The 20,908-nt window shown below is 36.7% G+C and overlaps 1 protein-coding gene across 9 annotated transcripts in view; it reads left to right on the top strand.

Annotated features, from left to right (window-relative positions):
* The window catches only part of INPP4B (inositol polyphosphate-4-phosphatase type II B), a 721,154-nt gene that overhangs the window by 328,325 nt on the left and 371,921 nt on the right, over window positions 1-20,908 (top strand). For 8 of the 9 annotated variants that reach the window (XM_060299724.1, XM_060299726.1, XM_060299725.2 and 5 more), the window contains one exon: window positions 9,666-9,731. The exons of the other annotated variant lie outside the window; for it this stretch is intronic. The gene's annotated coding sequence lies outside the window, so the exon portion shown is untranslated. The remainder of the gene's footprint in view (window positions 1-9,665; window positions 9,732-20,908) is intronic. 9 annotated transcript variants of the gene reach the window in all.

Consider the following 20,908-nt stretch of genomic DNA (forward strand, 5'->3'; position numbering starts at 1 on the left):
CACTTCTCATCCAGAACTACATTTCTCCTGAAACCCTGTTGTCTATCCTTTCAGAAGTGCTTGCAGCTTATAATGACCATATTCTGATTATCCTCACCTTCATCTATTTGTGATGCCAATTTTACCAAAGCCCTTAATACCGAATCATTCATCTTATCTCTCAATACTTCATTATTTAGGGGCTGGCATTGGTATAGACAAATGTATGCAAACTGCCTTGGACTAACTGAGGCTCACAAAATCTTTCATTACACTCGACTGTGATGGAGATGGCCAGCTGTCCATCAGAGATCCTGGTTCCCTTGCAAGGTGTAGAATTAAGGCTGCTCAGGCCACCTTGCCCTCAGGCGTATTATGTGACAGTCCAGACCTCATGTGATCCCCATTCTCTCTCTCCCTAGTCTCCCTGCTGGAATTCCATAGTCAGGGTGACTAAGCCACTTGCTTGAAAGATGGTGAGGTCTCCCTTAGCCTGGGTTCCTGAAGGACTTTATAAAACAGAACTCCTTAACTGTCCCCCTCAGCCAAAAATTGGATCAATGAGTCAGTAACTTTTTTTTAATTGACATCTAGTTGATTTATAATATTGTGTTAGTTTCAGGTGTATAGCATAGTGATTCAGTATCTTTGCAAATTATATTCCATTTTAGGTTATTGCAAGATAACAGATATGATTCCCTTTGCTATACAGTGTATCCTTGTTGCTTATCTATTTTATATGTAGTAGTTTGTATCTGTTAATTCCATACCCCTAATTTATCCCTCCCCACCCACCCCGTTCCCTCTCCCCTTTGGTAACCGCAAGTTTGTTTTCTATATCTATGAGTCTGTTTCTGTTTTGTATATACATTCATTTGTATTATTTTTTAGATTCCATATGTAAGTGATATCGTATAGTATTTGTCATTCTCTGTCTGACTTATTTCACTAAGCACAATATTCTTTAGATCCATCCACGTTCCTACAGAATGGCAGTATTTCATTATTTTTTTAAGGCTGAGTAACATTCCATTAGTTACGGCTGAATAATATGGTAATATATATCACATCTTCTTAATCCAATCATCTGTTGATGGTGTCAAAGAACACAAAAAAAGCATACCTGATGGTGATCAGATGGATAACTAATGATGGTGTACTTTTTTTTTTTGCGGTACACAGGCCTCTCACTGTTGTGGCCTCTCCCATTGCGGAGCACAGGCTCCGGACGCGCAGGCTCAGCGGCCATGGCTCACGGGCCTAGCTGCTCCACGGCATGTGGGATCTTCCCAGACCGGGGCACGAACCCGTGTCCCCTGCATCGGCAGGCGAACTCTCAACCACTGCGCCACCAGGGAAGCCCATGATGGTGTACTTTTGATTTCAGTCATGTTTAATACTTCTGTTCATTGGTTAAAAGGAAATCTTAAATACGAATGCAATGACATTGCTCAATAGTTTTATTTTAAATTTACTTAATCAGATAATGACTTAGGGATCTAATTCTTTATTAGAAATCCAGTCATCAAATGTTAAGGATCTAAATTATCCCTCAAGGGATGGAGGAACCTGGATTTTTTAAAGTACATAGTACTTATTAGCAGAACTGGGACTTAGAATCTATTTTGCCAGATTCCTAGTTTTGTACAGTTTTCACTATTTCATTTCAGCTAGCTGCTTCAAGAAAAACAAAGTAGAAAGGTTTTCCTTTCCAAAACACTAACATATGAATTTTGTATTGGGTTCCAAATTTCTTTTAAAACAATGGCCTAGTACTACTTTGTTTTCCTCTGATGGGAGTCAAAGAAATGATGAGTTTGTGATCTGAAGAGAAAGAAAAAGAGACAGTCTGTCTGATCTAGCAATTCACATTTCTGCTTTGTAGCAATAGGTTACCCTGGGGAATGATAGACTGATACAGAATCAAAGTATCAAGTGTGTGCAGTAGATATAAAAGTCTTTTGAGTTGGGTTGCTATGCAATGATTCCAAGGCATTGATATTGCATATCTAAGGTGGGACCATAAGGAATTCTCAGATGTTGAAGATGCATTCAGGGAAAAAAAAGAAAGCTTCTGGAATAAATATATTTTGACTCAGTATTAAAGAAGAACTTTCTAATAGTCAAAGATATCAAGAGATAGAATGTCTGATTTTCTTCCTGAGACAGGGAACTACTAAGCTCAGTATCACTGATTGGGATAACTTGGTCAGGGTGGGTGGGGTAGAGGTGATTCAGATGACAGATGGGTGATAGGAGTACATGACATTTTCTCCACAGTGATCTTTGCAGTCCCTTTCTAGCTTGAGATTCTGAGATATGCATATAAAATTTGTCATTTAAGGCTGTTAACTGCCAATGGTAGATGATATGTTAATTGGTCAGATTTTCTTTTTCTTAACCCATCATCTTCCCTTTAATAAGTAATACATGCTTTTTCAAAAAATTTGAGGATTCCTACAAAGTTGAAAAAAAGTAAAATTTCACTGTAGTTTTGTCATCTGTATAATCCGGTTTCATAGCTGCAAACACAGAATAGACGCTAGCTAGTTTAGGAGAAAAGGAGTTAATCTGAAAACATTAGGTAAGGCTGACTTTTCTATCAGGGACCCAGTAGGCACAGTGCCAGTGACCTACAATGCTTTTATGGACCCGTGAACATGACTTAATTTCTTTTAAAATCTGAAGGAAAAAGAAGAATTTTTAGGTTGGAAGAATTTTTATTATATGATACTGTATCTATCTTTATACCAACGTAGTCATAAACTATGATTATGTATACATGTACATATATAAAGGGGTGTGTGTGTGTGTGTGTGTGATGGAGGAAAAGGCAGATGAAGGCACAAGTGCACAGGACCCATTGTAGTCTTAAAGAGCATTGGCTTGGGCTTAGAGGCTGCCCACTCAGGAGCTCTAAGCCCAATCGAATACACATGAGCACTGACTGCTCCAGGACAAACCCCTGATTCCTGCCCCTGGCACAGGCTCCACTGCCCTCACGTGAGCCTGATGGTAGATCCTCTGCCCCTACTGCCTCTGAAGGCTGGCAGAGATGTCAGCTCCCAGATGGATTCAGTGAGGCATGTGCTTCTAAACTGAAGCCTTTCGTGTGCCCAAAGTATAGTTGATAACTCTAATTCGAAAAGATACATGAGCTCCATGTTCCTCATTGCAGCACTATGTACAGTAGCCAAGACATGGAAGCAACCTAAGTATCCATCAATAGACAAATGGGTAAAGAAGACGTGGTACATATATACAATGGAATATTACTCAGCTATAAAAAAAGAATGAATTAAGGCCATTTACAGCAGCATGGATGGATATAGAGATCATCATACTAAGTGAAGTAAGCCAGACAGAGAAAGACAAATATCATATGATATCACTTATGTGTGTAATCTAAAATATGATACAAACGAACTTATTTACAAAACAGAAACAGACTCACAGGCATAGAGAACAGACTTGTGGTTGCCAAGGGGGAGGGGGAGTGGGGGAGGGATGGACTGGGGGTTTTGGATTAACAGATACACACTGCTATATATAAAATAGATAAAAAAGGACCTACTGTTATAGCTCAGGAAACTATATTCAATATCTTGTAATAAACTGTAATGTAAAACAATATGAAAATATATATATAGTATATATTTGAATAACTCTGCTGTACACCAGAAACTAACACAACATTGTAAATTAACTATACTTCAATTAAAAATAAATAAATAAATAAATTGACTGAAGCCTGTACAAGGGTATGTTATCAGAAAAGCCTTGGTCACAGGCTTTCACTCTAGTGTTCTCACCATGTATCTATCCATTCATGGGTAATTTAGGCTCTTAACATGTAAGGAAGACTGAGAAGTGGATTATGGGCATCCGTCGTTGTGATGTGTAAACATTGAATGTGGAAATTTCCCAAATGTAGGAGAGGTGTTCCAAAGGTAGTGAACAGCCAAATCTACCACATGATAATTGCTGCCAATGCATTGAAATATTAGCATCTGGACTTCCTGGTGTGCATATGCTTTATTTTTCTTTAATAGTTCAAATAAAAGCTATGTCTGTGATTACTGAATATGTGTTATGTAATAGGTGCTCTTAACACTATTTGAATTATCTAATTTGATTTTAATTAAAAAGAACAGCCTTTTAAATAGGCAATACTGTTACTACTCTTCCATTTTATAAGTGAGGAAACTGAGACTTGAAGAGGCTAAGTAAGTTGTTCCTGGAGCTACAATTAATGAAGGTGGGATTTTATGCTGAGTCATACCTGCTATACTACACCTGTTATATAAGAGATATACAACTTTAAAACCTGCTTTTTACTTTTAATATTTTGGCATAAGCTTTTGTAAACCTGGATTCTAAATTCTTCTTTTTAATAGTGACATAATATTGCACTAAATTAATATAACACAGTATTTTCAAAGATTCCTCTATATTTTAATATTTAGGCTACTTCTAGATGTTTCCTCTTGTGGTAATTCTTTATGTATACACTTCTTTTTTTTCTCTATTTGGGTTTACTTCCCTAGATAAAAACTCAGAATTAGAATCACTAGGTCAAAGCATATGAAAACGTATTTTTGAGACACCAGCCACACTTTTATTTATTTTAATGATGAAAAAACAAGCCTGTTAGTTCATCTATTCAACATTCAGAACGTTTATTACATGACTCCTTTGTACTGGGCATGGTACCTGTAATACCCTGATGAATATTTGATGGTCTTACCTAAAGGGTATTATGGTTCAGTAGGTGTTAAAATAGAGTGTGTCTGAAATGAGCATCTTGTATGAATTATATATGGTAAGAATGTTTCCTAGATTTTCTGCAACAAGGTAGGAATACTTTTAGAGTTCTTAGGGGTTATAGGAAAGTGGCATTCAAAGCAATTTCAAAATGGCATCAAGGATGAACATTTTCTCTTCTTTGCCAGTTTGTTAGATGAAATGTTATCGGTCATTGTTTTAATGGTTATTTCCTTGGGTACTAATGAGGTTGAACATTTTCTCCATGTGTTCGTTAATGAGTTGTTTCTTCATTTTGAAGTACCCTTTGGTATTTTGGTATTTAGTATTTATATAAAACAGATTTTGGTGTATTGCATTTGTTGTAAATAATTTCACATCTGCTTTGCTTTTTAACTTTTTTTAAACTTAGGGAAATTGTTTTACATAGTCCAATCTACCTGGCATTTTCTTTCTAATTTCTTTTAGCACTTATATACTTCAGAAGTAGACTTGACCTCTCTAAAGAGGCATATAAATAATCAATTCCACTTTTATTCATTTATGTTGCATTTCATTTGTATTTAATTCCATAATATAGCTGCAATTTATATCTGTGTCTAATGGGATATATTAGATTTTATTCTAAAAAGATAGGCAATTATCTCAACATTATTTATTGAACAGTTTCTTTCTCATTAATTGGTGGTGCTCATTTTGTCATACACTGAATTTAGATTCCCTTTCTATATGAATTCATAAAGTCCTGTGCCCATTTGTCTCCATTTCTATCATAATGAAAATAGCTATTTTTTTCCCATCAATCTTTCTGCGAGCAGGAGTTGTGTTTTCCCTTTAATAACTAGCATAGTGCTTGGCATATGACAGGCATTATATATATGTTGAATGAATGCATAAAATAGGATGTTTCTGGGGTACCTATATTTTCCCACTATTCTGTATGTCAGTTTCTATGCCAGTTCTGCTCTATGTTAAATGTTGTGTCACAACAATATATTTCATCATTAGGTAGAACAAAGAATCTCATTAATATTTATATTCAGAATTTTCTTTATGTTCTATACTCTTTTGTTTTTATAAATTTATTTATTTTTGTCTGTGTTGGGTCTTTGTTGCTGTGTGCGGGCTTTCTCTAGTTACAGTGAGTGGGGGCTACTCTGTTGCAGTGCATGGGCTTCTCATTGCGGTGGCTTCTCTTCTTGCGGAACATGGGCTCTGGGTGCATGGGCTTCAGTAGTTGTGGCATGCGGGCTCAGAAGTTGTGGCTCACGGGCTCTAGAGCGCAGGCTCAGTAGTTGTGGCACACAGCCTTAGTTGCTCCGCGGCATGTGGGATCTTCCTGGACCAGGGCTCGAACCTGTGTCCCCTGCGTTGGCAGGTGGATTCTTAACCACTGCACCACCAGGGAAGTCCCATGACTCTTTCTTCACGTTAACTTTAGAAAGTTTTAACAGAATCTAAAATTATCCCTACTAGAATTTTGATTGGAATTATGCTAAAAGTATAAATTAATTTGGGAAGAAGCAAAGTTTATGTTGTAAATATTTTCCCACTCATGCATGTGTTATAGTCCTTATTTTCCTTTATAGCTTTTTATAATTTTCTTTACAGAGTTATTCATAAGTACTTTATTGATTTTGTTGTTACTGCTGTAGTGAGTCAGGATTATTGATGCTATTGGGAGCTGCATTTATTTATTTTAAAAAATTTACTTTTTGTTTATTGCTATTATATAGAAAAGTTATTGTTACAAATTTATCTTGCATCCTGAAACTTTTCTTGAACCACTTTATTAATTGTTACAGAAAAATTTTTGTACTTTTTTAGTTGATGTGAAGATCTTCAACACTTGAGAATAATCTCATTGTCAGCTAAATTCTATTTTGTTTTTACAATAAGGGATGGAAATTGAAGAATAAAAGTAAGATTTAAAAAAACAGCTTTTGGAGATAGGATTAAATTTTTACATCTATTTTAGAGACAGATATTATAATAGATTCTGGTAATTATATATATGTATATGTATATATGTATATATATGTATATATGTATATATATGTATATATGTATATATACACATATATATATACATATATATAATCTGCAAAACAGGTTTTAACTGCTGGCTCTTTCAGGGGACAAATATTTGAGTTTTTCAGAACCGATGAAGACTTCCTTGTACAATTTCCTGACATACCTGTTATTATCTCTTCCTGGTCTTTTCTAAACTCCACCCCACTTAGCTCCTGCCTTTGGCATAATATCCCGAAACCTCCCATGGATGGGGGCTCTCAAGCCCAGCTTTCTTTCATGTGGCAGCATGGAAAAGGCAAATGTCCAGCTCTGACTTTGGCTATGTCCCCATCACACCAGGACTCCTGGGTAGAGGGAAAATGTGAGTTATGAGAGCCCCATTTAAAGCCACAAGAGAATGGATATAGGAAACAAAGAAGCATAAGCTGGAGCCCAATAGAGTCTATTCCATTTTTTAAATATTGTATATTTTATTCCTAATCAATAATGTTCAATTTAGTTGAACATCTAGAAGTTGTCTGAGATAGAATTTTCTATTTTCTAAAGAAAACTTTTGTGTCCTAATTAAGGCAAATATTTTATTTGATCATTTATTGTGAAGGTGATGATAAGTGTTAAATAAGGCTTTTGTTTGCATTTACTCTGTGGGATATTTATTTAAGGCTACCAAAACTTTGGTGGGTTTGGGTTAATATTGGTTCTTGCTACATCATGGGAGCTGATAAATAATAACACAATGGGGACAATACAAGTATGAAAGATCCAGGCTCACATAACACCATTGATCCTTCTGCATCATAAAATTTTATTCTTTAGACTTGCACAGTTATCCAGTTTACATTCCATGTATTTCATCGTCACTGTGTCATGGATTGACCTTCCTCTACATGCTTTACTTGTATTTTTGGAAGTTATTTTAAGGGCTTGTTTGGACGCTCTGAGACTACATTGACCTCTGGACATCCACATTGCAAGATAGACTCATTACTTTTGCAGATGTAATGACACCTCAAAATATCAAGAGATGTGCAGTCTGTTTTGGTGATAGGAACAAGACACTGTAATCCACTATGAGTACTGCAGAGTCCAATACTTAGTTTGGGGTGGATTAAAAAAGATAAGATAATGAATTACAGTTTTGTTCAAGCGTTAGAATAAGCCTAATGAAGAAAGTTACTTCAGACACCTAATGATGAACTAGACCATAGTGTTTTTTGCAGAGTCTACCTGAAAAAAGCTTAATATAGCAAACTTATGACTTTTTTACATAACTGGCATATTATTTTTATCTGTTGTGTTTAGAAATCAGTGGATGGCTTACATTTTCTTTAGTAGCAACTGATTAGTCTCATGCTTTCTCCTATTATGAAACTATTTTTTCCAACACTTAAAGGCAACTCTGGATCTATCAGAATCAAAAATTATAGATCTTCAGAAAAATTGTGATAAGGTGTTTGTTTTCTCCAAATTAAATAAAACCTGGTGTTTGATTTAAAGCTGACTCTGTAGTTTTCATCCTCCTGTATTAAAAACCATGTAGATTGGGAAGAAATATATGAGAATGTGAGTGAGAAAATCTTACATCACATCTGTATTGCTGACATGACTGGAAGAAAGTTTTGAATTAAGTACAGCAGTTAAAGAACAAGTGGAACTCAATAAAAGTTATTGCTCTCTTTTTGACAGAGAAAATGAAATCTTGGTAATGGATAGTATATTTACAATTTGAAAATGATCATTCCTGATAATAAAATAGGAAAAAGGACCAGGTGGCACTTTTGGATACATCTGTTGAATGATACATAATAAATATTTTGATAAGCCACATGTCATAGTTGTAAAATGCCCAAACCAGATCACTGGGTTCAAATTAAATAGTGACACAAACTAGCTGTGGAATTCTGAGTTGCCTCACCTTTCTTTGCCAATTCCTCTGTCTATAAATATGGGTAATAATAGTACCTACCTCATAGGGTGGTTCTGTTGGGGGTCACCAAGGCCACCCTGAGTCTCAACGATTTGCTAGAAGGGTTCCCAAGATTCAGAAAAGCTGTTATACTCACAGTCATGGATCCTTACAGTGAAAGGATACAGATTAGAATCAGCAAAGGGAAAGGACACATGAGGCAAAGTCCAGCTGCCAACTTCCAGATGTCCCTTCCCAGTGGAGTCACATGGGGGTGCCCTTAATTCTCTCAGCAACAGTATGTGACAACATGTGTGGAGTGCGGTCAACCAGAGAAGCTCAACTGAGCTCTCGTCCCTAGAGTTTGATTAGGTGTCAGTCACAGAAGCCTGCAGCACCAGATGACCGACCTCAGCTATTCAGACGTCAGCCTCCCCTCCCCCAAGCAAAAACAGGTGTTCACCATAAGTGTATCTGATCCACTTGGAACAGCAGAAGCCTCTAGCATATACACAAACTCTCTTATCAGTCAGACTGTTGGAAGAGCTCAGAGGTTATCTTCCAGGAACTGGCCTAAGGCCAATTCTGAAGGAGGGCCTTTCTTTGGAATGTGTAGCATTTGAGGAACTTATGCCTGCTGAGCTAACCCTTGCCTGCCCAGGGGTTATGAGGAATAAATGAGTTAATCAGTTAACTTAGAATAGTGCCTGGCTCATGTAGCAAATAAATAATGGTCAGCTAGAGTTCCTTCTTGTGGACCTCTGTGAGCTGAACGAAGCAGATCGGTTTGGAATACAAACAAGAAATAGCTATATTCCGTGGATCTCGTGGTCATGACATAAGTCCTCAAGTTTGGAATAATGGGCATTACGAGCAAATTAAATATTTTAGCGAGCAGTGTTTTAAAAAAGCAGCGTTTTAAAAAAGAGGAGTTCCCAGTGAAACACCAAATCTTCACGTTTTGTCTTTTTGTTCTTTACAGAGCTCTGAAATCAGCAAGGCAGTAATCAAAGAGCAGAACTGTTTGAGGAATACCACAAGAAAGCAGGTACAGAGTGGTTCTCAATAATTAACCCATAATATTCATTTAGACTGATGATTAATTCAAACTTCTAGGCCCTATTATTAAAAAGATTTTACAGAAAAGCCAGTTTGGTGTCTTAGAATATGTGTGACTGCATATCGCAGATGGCTGACCATATCCTAAAGAGGAACTGATTTCTATGTATACATGAAATCAATTCTGAAGGTTTCAGTTAGGCCAGGCCTAGGTAGACATGTAAAGGAATTAACTAATTATTATTATTTATTATTAAATCAACACATATTCATTAAAAGCCTGCTATATGGCAGACACTCATCTATAAGGTATTTGGTGATTTTATAGACTTGGACAAAACAGGCATGGTCCATTCCCACCCTCATGGTGCTTACAGTTCAGTGAAAGTGATATGAAGTAAATAAGCAATATCAATATGTGAATAAAAATTGATAAATGCTATGAAGAGAAATTGCAGAGTTCTGTAGGAGAAAATATTGGGAAATAAGGGAGGAATCTACTGTAGATGGACTAGACAGAGGTGTTTCTTTGGAAGATGATGTTTCAACTCAGAGCTGAAGTGTAAGGAAGAGAGTCCCAGGTAGATGGAACAGCAGTGAATAAAGAACATAACTGTAAAAAAGGATAAAGTGGCTGTAGCAAAGTCACAGAGGTGGAGACAAGTATAAGATGAAGCTGGGTTGAAAATGGGATGAACATGAATATGGTAACCGGCCCAGTCCCATAGGGCCTTCATGGCTCAGGTAAAGTGTCTTCAGACCAGCTCTGCTTGGCCACTTTATGCCCTTGGCATTTCCATGCTATGTCATTTGGTGTTCTCTGCTGGTCCCCTGAATATAGAAGCTTTCAAATCTGCCACCCAACCCCACCCTTCTACATCTCCTGCCAAAGTATGGTGTAAAGGGCTTATGACTGTGCAAAGAGGTTCTCAATGTGTCCAAATACTAGTTCCATAATATGTTCTGTATAAAATGGTTTGGGGTCAAGAAGGTTTGAAAATTTCTGAATACTGTACCACCCTCAGGAGCTTTAAATACACATTAACATGTTATAGTTTCTGGGAAGTTCTGTAGTACAAACATATGTGTATGTGTTTTATGTGTGTGTGTGTCCCGTTACTGAACTTAATATTTAACCAGTATTTCCAGGTTTACATTAGAAAATGTTTCAGAATTTTCTCTCTTAGAAATATGTATTTTAAGGGGTTCCTTATGCTCCTGAGGCTGGCCTGCATTTAGGTCACTTGACCTACTTTATGGCTATGCACATTAAATTATGTTGGATAATTTTCTAGAATCTGGATAATTCAAGCCAGAAGAAAAAATTAATAAATAAATGTTTGCTTCAGTGGTTTAGCTTTTTAAGGCAGAAGATTTTTCTTGACCTGAATTATATGGTTAACTGCTTTAAGTCCTGATTATACTTTGCATGTGAAAATACTGCCTTAAGTACCAGCAAGGAACACAGGAGTAAGAGCTTACTAAGTAATTTTCAGTGTTAGTGTTAGTAATATTTGTTTTCTTAAATCAAACAAAGCAAAACCACAAAAAATACTGTCTGCCTCTTAGCTGCTCTGAATCTCATGCTTATTCTTCTTGATTTGTAAAATTCACCTAAGTTTTAAAGGTCTGAAAGTGAGGAAGATGACTTGGGGTAGTGCCTACTTTAGCACCTAAAGAAATGATTTGATTTCATATAAAATGTGGAGATTTTGTATTTGCAGCAATAAAAGTTTCAAGGACTCAGAGCGTGAGAGTTAAACTAAGGTTATCCCAGAAGAGAGGTTCTCAGCATCTGTGTTGGAAAGGACATTGACTTTTATAGATCAATGCAGTATCTTTCAGTTCAGTTAATTATTATTAAAAATAAGAAAAAAATCATTAAAAATTCCCTAGTACTTCATAACTTAGAAAGAAAAAAAAGCCTTGTTTCGTCCCCAGAAAGACAAGAGACAGCTGTCCCTTAATTACTACTACTGCCATTTGCTTTGTACTAGAGATGTGTCTCAAATTTGGAAGCTAATTAGAAATCTTAATGGAAAATGGCTTAAAAAAAAGGAAAAGAAAGCAAAATGATCAACATGAAAACATAAAGTAGGGAGGAAAATAGAAATGGTAATATTACAGCCAGATTGAATAATCACCTATCTTAAAATGAGTTGGTGCCTAGGGAACATATTTTGTGGCATGAAATGGAACTTTACTGTTTCCTCTTTCAGGAGGAATTTTCTCAACCAAATGACAAGTCTTTTAATTTCTATAAATTGTAATTTTCAGGGACTAGATTTTTCTCAGTGTACAAACAATAGTTTTAAAGTTTTGAAGCTGAAGTTAAATCCCAGCTTCCTAACTTGTTCCCTGTTTGACCCTGGACAATTTTTCCAACTGTTCTCAATCTCCATTTACCCATCTTTAAAGTGAAATTTTAAAATCCTATTTTGCAATGTGGTTTCTTTCTTATTTGTCTCTTGACTTATACACTGACTAGATATATTCAGTTCTAGAAAGAAAGGAAAGAAGAGAAAAAGTAAAAAGGAAACAAAGCTAAATTTGAGAATATATATAATGTCTAGCAGAGAATACCAATACCATACATTCAGAAAGTGCTTGTTGATTCTGTGCCTTGGAGGCAAAGACTGGAAGGCAGATTCATTAATCCTTTTACTTAAGCTATTTTTCTTTCTGGTGGGTATTTTGGATTCTGTTGTCCAGATTGTAAATCCCACTTAAAGGTATTAGTGACATATATTATTTCTGAATTACAGTACTTTGCATGCTGGTTAGGCATGAGAGTTGCTCAATTCATATTTGTTTAATTTGAGTGAGGCTGTGAACTAACAGGGCAGGAAGTAGGTAACCCAGATTGTCCTATCTTCTGGTTTACAAACCCCATGTCTCACATCAGAAGCAGAAGTGGTTATGCCTCCCTGTGAATGATTTCATTCAATGATAGTGTACCCACTTCCTGCTGCTGCCCCATGCACTCTACTCCCATCAGACTAGCTAATTTCCTGTTATTTATGCATATTGTACATTTGTGGCTTTAGGTCTTTGCTTGCACTGCCTCCACTTTCAATATTTTCTTCCTTGTTTTCTTTCATTCTCCCTCCCTTCTTCCCCCCCTTCCTTTTATCTATACCCATCTTTTTGATGTACCTATCTCTTAAAGTCTGACCACCTCCCCCATGAAGCAATCACAGGTATCTGCTGAGATAATTGTCTTACCTCCTTTGATTTTTGTTTTGTTTTGTTTTGTGTCCAAGCACTGTTCCTTGTTCCCTGTCTAGAAAGTGACCCTGAACACAGAGCCAATGAGATCCCAACCACATAGTATGTTAATGGCTCTTTACTTCCATCCTCCGCTCCATTTTGTTACCTTTTACCAAAAATCTCATCAAAGAAGTAGACCACTGGCAATGTTTGCTGCTTGCTTGCACACTGGTGTCTGGGTTACTGGTGGTAGGAATTTTTGCCATTGAGCACCAGGCTGCAGTTTTCATCAGTTTTCTGAGTCTGGTTGGCTTTCTGAATCTATGCTTATTTTTGGCTGCTGTGTACTTTGCAGTCAGGAGCCTGGCTCTGCACCCAGTGGTCTAGGTGCCCTGATTCCCAGGACACCTGCCTGCATCTATTTCCCTGTGTCCTTACCTTACTTTGGGTATCCTTCCTTGATTTATGACTTGGATACACATGTGATACTGAGAGTTGCCCCTCCACAGAGGCCCTTTCTACTGCTTCCTTATCCCCCACCCCAAACTCAAGGGTGCCCCTATTTATTGAGGCTCATTCATATCAAACTTAAGGTTATCACTTAAGTCTTGATAATTTGGACTCTTGGCTCCTATAAGTCAATATTTGTTTCCCAGTTTATTCTTCCTACTCCTTTGGAATGGATTTCTTTTTGCTTCCATTTATGTCTCTGCATTCCACCTGATTGAATGGTTATTATCAAACCGTTCCAATTGTACCTCTCTAAGGCCATCTTCCACTTGTCTAGCCATGTTAATAGTAAATATTATTAAAATTGATAATGCTAGTAATATTTATTGATCACATTCTATATTTTCTAATATCTTCTTTTGTTTCACTGTTTTAAAATTTGCACACAGTAAAATTCATACTTTTTGGTGTACAGTTCTAGAATTTTTGACAAATGTAAGCAGTCATATACTCACTCCACAATCAAGATACAGAACAGTTACATCACCTATAATCTTCTCTTTTCTACACCTTTATGGTCAGCCTCTCCTGCTCACTTCTAACCATTAGAAACCACTGATCTGTTTTCTGTTTCTATAATTTGCCTTTTCCAGAATGCCATATAAATTGAATCATACAGAATGGAGCATTCTGAGTGTGGCTTCCTTCACTTACAATAATGTGCTTAAGATTCACCGAGTTTTGTGGGTATCAGTGATTGATTCCTTTTTATTGCTGAGTAATATTCCATTGTATGGATTTGCTTTGGTGTGATTATCCATTTATTTTGAGTTTGAGTTTTTAGTTTAAAAAAAGCATGTTTTTCTGTGATCATGTTTTATTTCTCTTAAGTAAAGAATCAGGAGCAAGATTGCTGGGTCATATGGTATGACCCAGGTTATGTTTAACTTTATAAGAAACTGCCAGACTTTTTTCCAGAGTGGTTGTACTATTTTGCCTTCCCACCAGCAATGTACAAGAATTCCAGTTGGTCCACATCCTTGTCAGAGATTGATATTGACAATTTTAAAAATGTTTAATTATACCATTCTAGTAGGCACATAATATTAGCTCATTACAGTTTTAATTTGTATTTTCCTAATGATATATAGATCAGTTTAGAAAATATCGATATCTTAACAATAATGAGCCTTTCAATCCATGAACATTGTATATATCTTCATTTGATTTTATCTTATTTTCTTTTATCAATGTTTTATAGATTTATAGCATACAGATTCTGTACCTATTTTGTTTGATTTATTTCTAAATGTTTTTATGTTTTTTGGTACTATAATAAATGGTACTTTAAAAAACTTTATTTTTCCATTTTTCATTGGCAATTTATAGACAACTGATTTTTGTATATTGCCCTTATATTGTGCAACTTTGATGAACTGATTATTTCTAGCTTTTCTGGTAGATATTTTTGGTTATTTTCGACATAGATAATCATGTTGTCTGCAAAGAGACAACATTAGTTGTTCCTTTCCAATCTGTATGTCTTGTATGTTTTTCTTGACTTGTTGCATTGGTCATGACCTCCAGTATGATATTGAAGAGGAAAGATGAGAGTGGAAATTCTTACCTTATTCCTGACCTTAGCAGCAAAGTACTGAGTCTTTTATTATCCAGTTATGATGATAGCTGTGGCATTTTTGTAGATGGCCATTATCAAGCTAAAGTACTTCCATTCTACTCCTAAATTGAGAGGTTTTGTTTGTTTGTTTGTTTTTAATTTTCTGGATGAGAGTTTTTATTTTCTGTACATTGAATTTTGTCATTTACTTTTTCTGCATCTTTGAGATGATCATAGGTTTTGTTTTTTATTCTGTTGATATAGTGAATTACATTGAGAGATTTTTGAATGTTGAACCAGTTTTTCATTCCTAGATAAACCCCTCTGTATACGGTTTATTCTAGAATAAACCCCTCTTGTATACTTTTGAATTAGATTCGCTATAGCTAAGGTTTTGTTGATAATTTTTTTGTGAGTCTAAGTTCATGAGAGATATTGGTCTTTTTTTTTTTTTTTTCCTTATGGTGTCTTTGATTTTGCATTAGGTTAATGCTGGCCTCATTAAATGAGTTGGAAATTATTCCCCACTTTTGGTTTTCTCAAAGAGTTTGTATAGATTTTTGTTATTTGTTCTTCAAATTTTTAGTACCACTCATCAGGAAAGTCATCTAGCCTGGAGTTTTATTTGTAGTTTTTAAATATGAGTTCAAGTTTGTAATAGTTACAGAGCTATTTAGGTATACATTTCTGCTTGAGTGAGATTTGGTAGTTTTTGTTCAAGAAAGTGTTCAATTTTATCTAAGTTACACATTTTTAAAAAATTGAAATGTAGTTTATTGGTAATTTATAGCTTCTCTCTTTTTTCTTGGTCAGTCTGGCTAGAAGTGTATCAATTTTATTTATCTTTGCGAAGAAACAGCTTTTGGATTTATTGATTTTCTCAGTTGTTTTAATTTTCAATCCCATTGATTTTGCTTTTACTTATATTATTCTCTTCCTTCTGCTTGCTTTGAGTTTAATGCACTCTTTCTAGTTTTCTAAGATGGCAGCTTAAATCATAGATTTGAGACTTTCCTAATAGTAGCTTACTAAATTTCCTTTTTTTTTTTTTTTTTTTTTGCGGTATGCGGGCCTCTCACTGTTGTGGCCTCTCCCATTGCGGAGCACAGGCTCCGGACGCGCAGGCTCAGCGGCCATGGCTCACGGGCCCAGCCGCTCCGCGGCATGTGGGATCTTCCCGGACCGGGGCACGAACCCATGTCCCCTGCATCGGCAGGTGGACTCTCAACCACTGCGCCACCAGGGAAGCCCACTTACTAAATTTCTGTAAGCACTACTTTAGTTGTTGCCTTTGACAAATTTTGATATTATTTTTTACTTTCATAATTCAAATTATTTTCTAATTACTTTCGTGATGTCCTCTTTGGCCCAGTGGTTATATAGGAATGTGTTGCCTATTTCCCAGATATTTGTATTTTCAGATTTTTTTCTGTAATTAAATTCTAGTTTAATACTGTTATGTTCTGAAAACATGCTTATATGATTTAAATTCTTTTAAACCTGTCACGGTTTTATGGCCCATGTCAAAAAAATAAAGACTGCCTTCAGGTCAAAACTATAAGAAAACAGAGGGGAAATGAAAACTTCACCCTCATGTGACTTAATTCTTCAAGTTTTAGCTCCTTCTTACAATTTTCCTGCTTTTGTTTATTTATCAAAATGCTCAGGTATCTTGCTTTTTGTATCTACTTCTGATCAGCGGGACATATAGTATTCAGTTGCTTTGGTCCATTTCTGCTAGAAATGGAATACCTAAAAGTTTTGCATATGTTAATTTATTTACTTCTCTCCACAATTTGTTAGACAGGTATTACCATTTTACCAGCTTATGATGAGGTAACTAAGGAATAATACGGTTGAGTTAATTGCCCAAGGTCTCAAAGTGGCAGAGCCTAGGTAGTCTGGGTCTATAATAGCTCTCTTCACCACTTTGCTACAATGTCATTCATGCTAAATTACTGTAATAGGGATTCAGATATGCATGCTAGACTAAAATAGAGTTAAATTATAAAAGATTCCAGAACACAACAGCAAGAAATAGTCAAACAAATACAGACTTACTAACTTGCCAGACAAAGGAAAAACAACTGGTGAAGAAATTCCCAGAGTAGTTCACTAAAGGGAAAAGAGCCAGTGAGTATTAAGTGCTAAAATGTTATGGGGTGGGAGATAGAGGGGTGTGGGGAGTAGAGGGGTGGAGAAAGAGGGAGAGAAGCATGCAGAGGTGGATGTTATGTTGGTTATGCTATTTAAGGATTGAAAATTAGTACTTTGGCAAAGACAGAATATAAAAGGAAATTTTTCTATTTACAACATTACATTCTGTATAGTATATGCTCAATAAATACATGTCACATGAACTAATGATTATGGTATTTCCTTTCCTTACTTTTCCTTACATGTGGGATCAAAAACAATCCTAAGAGTTGGAGAGCTTCATCCTGAGATTGAAAAGATGGGGAAGGAAAAAGTTTTATTCAGTATTCAGGCATAAATTAATGACATACTTTTCACATAAAATCTGAGCTTAAATACCATACTGCCTCAGTAATAATCCTTCATTTACTCCAGCTGATCACAGAAGATTAGCCCATGTTATAGAGGAATTCATTAAATTAATCCATGATTTTTTTTTAGTTGCATGAGAGGCACCAGAGAAACTCTAAATGAATTTGCAGGTGGAACAATGGCTTGGAACTTCACTACTCAGCCTTGTTCTTTTCGTAGATATTCTTCCCAATTCAAGTTTAGCAATTAAATTTTCTTTCTTTTTCTTTTCCTTTTTTTTTACATTTTTGAGTACCTGTGTTTGCTCTTGTTGTGGTGCAGTTTTATTGAGTAAATATTTTAGGTAGAATGTGTGACTGTGTACACATTTGTGTGTAAAGAAACTGCTTGCGGTGAAAGAATTCAGACTCATCATCTGCAGTAAGAATGAGAAAACTTAGTTATGTCATATTATATTCTTTGTAGATAACCTCAGGCACTCTATGAATGTCTCTGGAGAGTTAAAGTGAAATTACAATCATCATGAATACACATTTATTCTTGCCTGTCATAATAAAAACAGAAGATAGTAGTAAGGTAGATAGCTAGTGGAAAGCAGCCGCATGGCACAGGGATATTGGCTCGGTGCTTTGTGACAGCCTGGAGGGGTGGGATAGGGAGGGTGGGAGGGAGGGAGACGCAAGAGGGAAGAGATATGGGAACATATGTATATGTATAACTGATTCACTTTGTTATAAAGCAGAAACTAACACACCATTGTAAAGTAATTATACCCCAATAAAGATGTTAAAAAAAAAAACAGAAGATAAAATTTTAATTAAATTCATTATCTGTCTTACTTTGAAATTTCAGATTTCAAAAGAAAACGAGCAATTAATCATCAGAAACTATAGCTAATTCAGTCAATACTAATTTGAACCTGAAATGTATCCTCATAAGGAATTCAGTCGGTTCTGTGAGTGAATAACTTCTGATGTCTATATTAGAAATGGCCTGTGGATAAAGCTGACACTTCAGTTTTAGTTTTGCTTGAGCAGGTGGTATTTAACTGGCCTTCGGTGTACATGTGTGACAGTGTTCATAAGGATTTTGAAACTTTCTTGTTTGTTATTTGTTTGTTTCAAATTTAATGTTTTATTGGAAGGTGAATGGACAATCCCAATCAGTTACAAAAGCAAAATTAGAGGATTCTAGGATTGTGATGGAGATACAGGAGTCTATGGAAAAATCGTCCAAAATTCTGAGAAGCTAGATATTTTTGTGTAATAACTCCAGCATGATCTTTGTTGTCCAGTTTTTGAGATCACAATTTGGAAAGCTCCCTATAATTTCAGCTGTTGGGCTCCTGTGGTAGGATTTCGGCAGAATCTAGAAAATCCATTTTCTGGTGGATAGGTGGCCATGGCAGACATATTCGAAACTTCCATAACCAGAGCCATACCCGTAGCCTCTGAAGTCACATCCATAGCCCAGTCTGCAGAAGCTGCCATTACCAAAGCCATTACCAAAGCCCAGGCCACCAAAGCCAACATAGCTGAAGCCTAGGCCTCCGTAATATAGTGCCTGTAACGGCTCATGGTGTCAGGGGTGGTGACTTTGGTTTGCTGTTCAAGACAAGATCCTGAGTATGAATATCAGCACGTGTAGAGGGATGCATATATACCCTGGTCAGAGCATGTGATATATCATGTGTATACCTTCCTCTCATGTCATTTTTTTCATTATACATACTTTGCACAACTCTTTAATTTGTTGTCCCCTGACACAGGGAGAGGGCCTCACTCACACTCATTAAAATATTTGAGATCACTTTGTTGCCTAGTTAGGGTGTTCCTTAAACGTTATTGCATCACTTTATCAAAGCATCACTTTGCACCCTTTAAATAGACACAATTACATTTGTCAATTATACCTCAAGAAAGCTGGTGGAAAATGTTATGGCATAATTTTGTAAGAGGAAACGCCGTTGCCGCAGCAGCGTTTCCTCGGAGTCCTCTTTAGTTCAGGTGAGAAAAGAACCAACCTCCATCCAAATTAAGATTCTCTCTGTGCATCTCTGCTTCTTGAGATAGGCTTGAGATGGGCTGCTAGGAGCCATGACATTTAGACTATGCAGCTGCCGAATAAAAGTATCAGGAAAAAAGCCCTGTCATTTTAAGTGTAGACAGTAGAGTCCTGTCCTTTAGTTAGTTTTCAGATGAAGAGAAGGCCATTTAAAAATACCCAAGCATCTAGTGAATTGCCATAAAACCCTCTTGTACCATTTTTTAAATTATTAATTAATTTATTTTTTCTGTGTTGGGTCTTCGTTTCTGTGCGAGGGCTTTCTCTAGTTGCGGCGAGCGGGGGCCACTCTTCATCGCGGTGCGCGGGCCTCTCACTATCGCGGCCTCTCTTGTTGCGGAGCACAGGCTCCAGACGCGCAGGCTCGGTAGTTGTGGCTCACGAGCCCAGTTGCTCCGTGGCATGTGGGATCTTCCCAGACCAGGGCTCGAACCCGTGTCCCCTGCATTGGCAGGCAGATTCTCAACCACTGCGCCACCAGGGAAGCCCGTACAATTTTTTAAACCTCTGCTGTGTGATAGCAATTAAAAAAACAAAACAGTGTATTTGGAGCTCGAGACCAGCTTTACAAGTTTTTGTTAAGTAAGCAAAAATGCAATGAGTCACATGAAGTATTTATAGAAAAAAAATTTCCATGAAATTACAATCTATTCTGGAACATTCAATGAAAGTTCCTATCCTTTGGATGACATGGGAGAAGCAACCAGGAGTGTCACACTGTGACACTGTAACAAAATGTAACAAAATGCAAAAATACATGCATTTCTCTGTGATTGTACCTCATGTGTGTGTACACCTATGCAATACAGAACTGGACCTCAGCTGGAACCGGCCAGGAAGCATCTTTAACCAGAGGTCCACTCAGAACCCAAGAATGGCCCATTGTATGATGCCTCACACCCACGTCATCCTGGGATACGTCCTAAACCACAAGTGCCTCCTGTCATGTATCCTGGCCCATTATTTCATCCCCATTTTGCCATGGGCTTAGTTGGATATGACTCAATCTTCCTCTGATCCTCTCACTTCTGAAATAATTACATAAAGTCCTTGGGGTCTTCTGTTTCTATGAAAAATAGTCTCATCTGCCTTCTACCTCCTGAGAAAATGTTTTCTTTGTCTGTCTTAATGGAAACCTGCTTTTCTGGAGTTTTCTGCTACCCTGCTGCCTACTGTAATGTAGATCGGCCACATATACAGAGCCTGGAGGCAGGGTTACTGTTTTCCTGGTGCCACAAGAGGCCTCCTAAGCTGTTATGTCTGGCTATGCCACACCTCTGTCCCTATTTATCATGCTCATTGACCAAACTCCTGTT

Source organism: Globicephala melas, chromosome 5, assembly GCF_963455315.2.
Source record: "Globicephala melas chromosome 5, mGloMel1.2, whole genome shotgun sequence".
NCBI classification, from domain to species: Eukaryota; Metazoa; Chordata; class Mammalia; order Artiodactyla; family Delphinidae; genus Globicephala; species Globicephala melas.